Source organism: Pollicipes pollicipes, unplaced genomic scaffold (assembly GCF_011947565.3).
Source record: "Pollicipes pollicipes isolate AB1234 unplaced genomic scaffold, Ppol_2.1 Scaffold_3447;HRSCAF=4054_pilon_pilon_pilon, whole genome shotgun sequence".
Lineage (NCBI taxonomy): Eukaryota > Metazoa > Arthropoda > Thecostraca > Pollicipedomorpha > Pollicipedidae > Pollicipes > Pollicipes pollicipes.
The window spans coordinates 27,603,844-27,608,830 of record NW_023596297.1 but is presented as its reverse complement, the minus strand read 5'-3'; positions in this window follow the sequence as shown (position 1 = coordinate 27,608,830).

Below are 4,987 nucleotides of genomic sequence, written 5' to 3'. Positions count from 1 at the left end.
TGCGGATTGTGTTTCAAATGTCAACACGGGGCAGGTGTCGAAGTTCAGGAGCCTGGCTCAACAGTCGCCTGACCGCCGGCAGAGCGTCGCGGAGCCCGGGTCCGGTCGCGGCTAGCCCGCAGCGGGCCTGCAGCTGGTGCCAGGAACAGACGGCGCTGCCCTGAGCCTGTAGCTGGCCCGGGAACAGGCGGCGCTGCCCCTGAACCTGCAGCTGGACGAGAAAAGGCGGCGCTGCCCCTGAACCTGCAGCTGGCCAGAGAGCAGTCGGCACCGCGCTGCCCCTGAGTCTGCAGCTGGCTCGGGAACAGGCGGAGCGGCGCCGCCCCTGAGTCTGCATGGCCCGAGAACAGTCGGCACGCGCTGCCCCTGAGTCTGTGGCTGGTCCGGGAACAGGCGGAGCGGCGCTGTCCTGAGTCTGCAGCTAGCCCGAGAACAGGGGAGGGCGCGCCGTCCTGAGTCTGCAGCAGGTCCGGGAACAGGCGGAGCGGCGCCGTTTGAGTCTGCAGCTGTCCCTGAGTCTGCAGCTGGCCCCGGGAACAGGCGGAGCGGCGCCGCTTCTGAGTCTGTAGCTGTCCCTGAGTCTGCAGCTGGCCCCAAGAACAGTCGGCACGGCGCGGCCCTGAGTCTGTAGCCAGCTCGGGAACAGGCGGAGCGGCGCCGCTTATGAGTCTGTAGCTGGCCCGGGAACAGGGAGCGGCGCTGTCCCTGAGTCTGTAGCTAGGTCGGGAACAGGCGGCAGTGCCCTGAACCTGCAGGGCCGAGAACAGGCGGAGCGGCACCGCCCCTCAGCCCTATAGCTAGCCCCGGGAACAGGAGGCGCGGCGCTGCCCTGAGGTCAGAGCGGCACGGTCGCTGTCCGTCCGACTGTCCAACTCTCTCAGACGGAGTCTTCCGACCGGAGGAGCATCGATCCAGAGAAGCTCGTTCGCCGCTGGCTGCACGAATGGGCCTGACGCCCGACCAAAATGCCCTCATCCCGCGTTTACATTGCAACGAAGGAAGGTTTAGACGGCTGACTCGCAAGTAATCGCTGGAGGTTAAGACGTCCTAGTGAAAATATTCCACAGGTTTTTCAATTGTCCATACTTCGCTATATGGCTGGGAGAGGGTAACATCAATTGAATGAAAGACGACCACGAGCTCGGGAGTAACGCCAACGACTGTGCACGCATCGGGAGAATTTGGTGGCAGTTGCCTGTCGCGGAACGGTACCGAACCATTCGTATCGTGACATACAAGGACCATGCCAACAGAGGCGTGACTGCCACATTACTTCCATCAGCCAACTTAACAAAACCGGCTTTTGCAAATCACACTCATATCAGGCACGTAATCGAGTACGTGACAGGAGTCTTTCCATTCGGTGAGGGAAAGTGGGGGACAAACTAGGGAGCGGACTGCTTTCACGACAAATGGTTGAACACCATGGCGTTTTCAACATGAAACAACTACCGCCAAAGAGACAAGTCCAGAGCCCCGAGCGCCAATCATTTGGCAGCCAGATGGCGCGGCTGTGATGATCAGTATCAAAACACGTATGACTGAACGAGTCTCCCAGACCACGCTCCGTAACAAGAACGGGATGGCTGGGGAAGAGGTGGGCGCCTTCGTACGTCCCGCGCCGGAGAAGGCTCTCCGACTCAAGCACAGCCATTTTTGCGCGACGGTTTCACAGTGTTATACATTACATTTGGAATGATGAAATACGCGCGAAAAATCGGGCCAAATGGTGTCCGGTATCCACGGTGGGCCCCCGTCTACAGGTGGTCAGCGCGCGTGTCTTCAGCCCTCGTGATCCCCACCCAGCAACGCGCCAGCCCTCCGAACGCAGCGACCTTCGACTGTCTGCTGTCACGACCAAGAGCCAAACGCGCGCTGTGTCGTTTTCCTTGATTTGTCGAAAGCGGTGCAATCGGGTCTTGAAAGTCCGTGCCGACGGTTGAGACATGACTGAAAGACCGTGCCGACGAATAAAACAGCTATGTTTAAGGCCGCGCTCTGAGACATGCGACTCGTGACACCCCAGGTGCAGTGGAGTGGCAACATTACCCAGTTGCCGACAAGTCGCGGATGCCACCAGCCGGTCGCCACCGGCCTGCGCTGGTCGGCGGCTGGGTGCGGAGACGCACAACCCGGCCAGGTCGGTTCAGGCGGGTCAGTTAAGTCCTCGAGAGGCCAACTCTCTGCCAGGTCGGCCCACGCCAGGTCGGCCCACGCCGGGTCAGCCCCGCCAGGTCGGTGGGGCGCCGGCCGGTCCATGAGCGTGGGCCGAGTGATGTGTGAACGTTCAGCCTTCCGGCGCGCTCTATGCGACTGGTTTGCGGCATCGACCGGTCGGGCGCGGCTTAGGGCATACCAGCGACTCTCACCGGCGGATATGCGCCGAGGTCATCACGCACCGCGCCGCCCGACCCCGGGACACAGGTCACAGGGTACTACCAGAGGCGGCCGGCTGGCGGCGCTCGGCTCTCAGTCCTGGGGTCTCGGCAAGACACGCGTCTCCCGGTGCCAGCGGTGGCCCCGTGTCCAGAGCTCTCAACATGCGCGCGGGGAGTTGCTTGCTCTCCGCCAGCGGTACGTGGCTGACGACGGGCGTCTGTAACCGGTTTTGGCGGTGGGCAGGATTTCGACAGAGTGGCAGGTCGGCAGGGGGCGGCCGTGACCTGCGCGAGATCCGACCGGTCCGGAGTGCGGCCGTGACCCGGCCAGGTCACGCGTAGCCTCTCGCGCAGACAGCGCCCTCTCACGGGCACGCACTATCCCCAGTCCATGACCACACGCAACCGGCGACACCGCGCGCTCCGTAGGGTCAGACCAAGCCGGACCGCGTCTCGTGCCGCACGTGCCGGCGGTCCGGCCGCCGGCGCTCCCTCCGCTGCGCGTCATCGTCACGCTGACCTACCTGACCGCAGCGCGTAGTGTCCGCGCCGCGTCATCGAGCAGCGTGCGTCTCCGGCTCGCCTCGGTCACACGCGGTCACACACGGTCACAAGCAGTCACGTGGCCTCGCCTCGCGCGGCGCCCAGCCGGCACTGGTGGTACGTTTGATTCTTGCTCGTGGTTGGTGGCGGCGCCCAGGCGCCGCGGCACCGCTGCAACACTAACCTTGGACCATGACGGCCTGCAACGCGTCGACTGCCGCGCGCGCGCGCCACCAGGGGGCAGGCCGGCGCAGCGCACCTCGCTAGTCAATACAGGATTCTCGGCTCGGGCCGCGGCGCCGCACGGCCGCCGTGCAACGCGGCCGAGGCGGCGTACGCCCTCTGACAGCAGCGCCGACGGACGGCCGCCGCGGTACAGTCTCTGCCGTCGCTGTGGCCGATGACGGACGTCGGCCGGCCGGGATGGCGGCCGATCGCGGGATGGCGTGAAAGTTTACGCTTCTCAGCGGGGGTACCGAATCATAATTTTTTTGAGCGGGGGGAGGCTGGCCTCACTGGTCTCCTCAGTGTTGATCTAAGCCCGAATGTTTGCTTGGGTGCCAATATTTTTGTTCTTGTTGGAAAATTGGTGTCACTCAACGCCTGCCTTTTCGGGCGTTATTTAATGGGCATGACTACCATGCTGCACAAATTAATAACTGATAAGCAATGCAAAAATGATGACAATTACCGTTCTTTAAAATGCAGTGGGCTGAGCCCCCTGAAATTTCTTCTCTTGGAGAACTTTATGTCGAAAGAAATCTTAGGAGAAGAGCGCAAAAACGTAGGGCCTCACAAAGATTGCTACATGGCATAGACCAGTGGTAATTTTATTTTTAGGTTGGGCCATTTATCAAGCAGTCCTGTATTTGAACAGCACAGGAACCAAAACCATCAAATATGCCCATAAACGATAGGCTTTGTCCGGCGGCGCGGGACATAGGTGGTCGGATGGGAGTGAGCCCCCTCACATTTTTCACCAATTGCATTGGCTCTTTGGACGTTAACTGAAAATAAATTACCACAAAATGACATCCGGCCTATTTGACTCAGAATATTCATATTTTTCTTCAGTTTTTATGGCATTCTAGCCAAGCGTACTGAGGCCACACCAAAATAAGAACAAATGACCATCGGGGGTGTCAAGGTTCTTACAAGAGAATCGATACCCGTGGTAGCGTAATTGACCGCTCCATGGGCCGAATCAAGACAGTAAGATAAATTGGTAGATCGGGAAAACCGTCCCAATCTAAAGGAAAATACGGTCTTTCCAGAACTGCCATTTGCAGCGAAGAAGGTGAAATCATCATCCAGTTGAATTCATTGTGGTACATGACTTAAAATGCGTCAGGATATAACAGGGAGAACCCTGGTCAATGTTGCACAGAGCATCGCTCCCCACAAGTGAAAGCAACACGTCACGTGGCACAATGGCTAAATTTATTTGCCCAGCACGTTGCCAGTTTGAAATTTCTCAGCCTCAACACATTGCCAGCTCATGCACTTAGTCCGTCCCCAGAAAAAGGAGATTCTAGACCATTTCACCGCACTCTGCCGCACAACGGTGCTGATTAGGCGTGATACCTTCCAAACACAGGTGTTTGAAACACACTTTAACGAACAGAAACGTGTGCCGGCCGGCGTGACTGCGTGATGCCGCGACCCCTTTGGCGGTGACCGGGGTCAGACGTGGCCGGCGATCGGGTGTCAGACAAAGTCAGTGACCGCGTTCAGACACATGCGTGACCGGGGTCAGACGTGGTCAGTTGACCGTGGTCAGACACAGCCGGTGACCGGGGTCAGACGCGGTCAGTGACCGTGGTCAGGCACGGCGGTGACCGGGGTCAGACGTGGCCGGCGATCGGGGTCAGACAAAGTCAGTGACCGCGGTCAGACACATGCGTTGACCGGGGTCAGACGCGGTCAGTGACCGCGGTCAGGCACGGCGGTGACCGGGGTCAGACGCTGCCGGTGGCCGGGGTCAGACACAGCCGGTGGCCGGGGTCAGACGCGGTCATTGACCGCGGTCAGACACGGCGGTTGACCGGGGGTCAGACGCTGCCCGG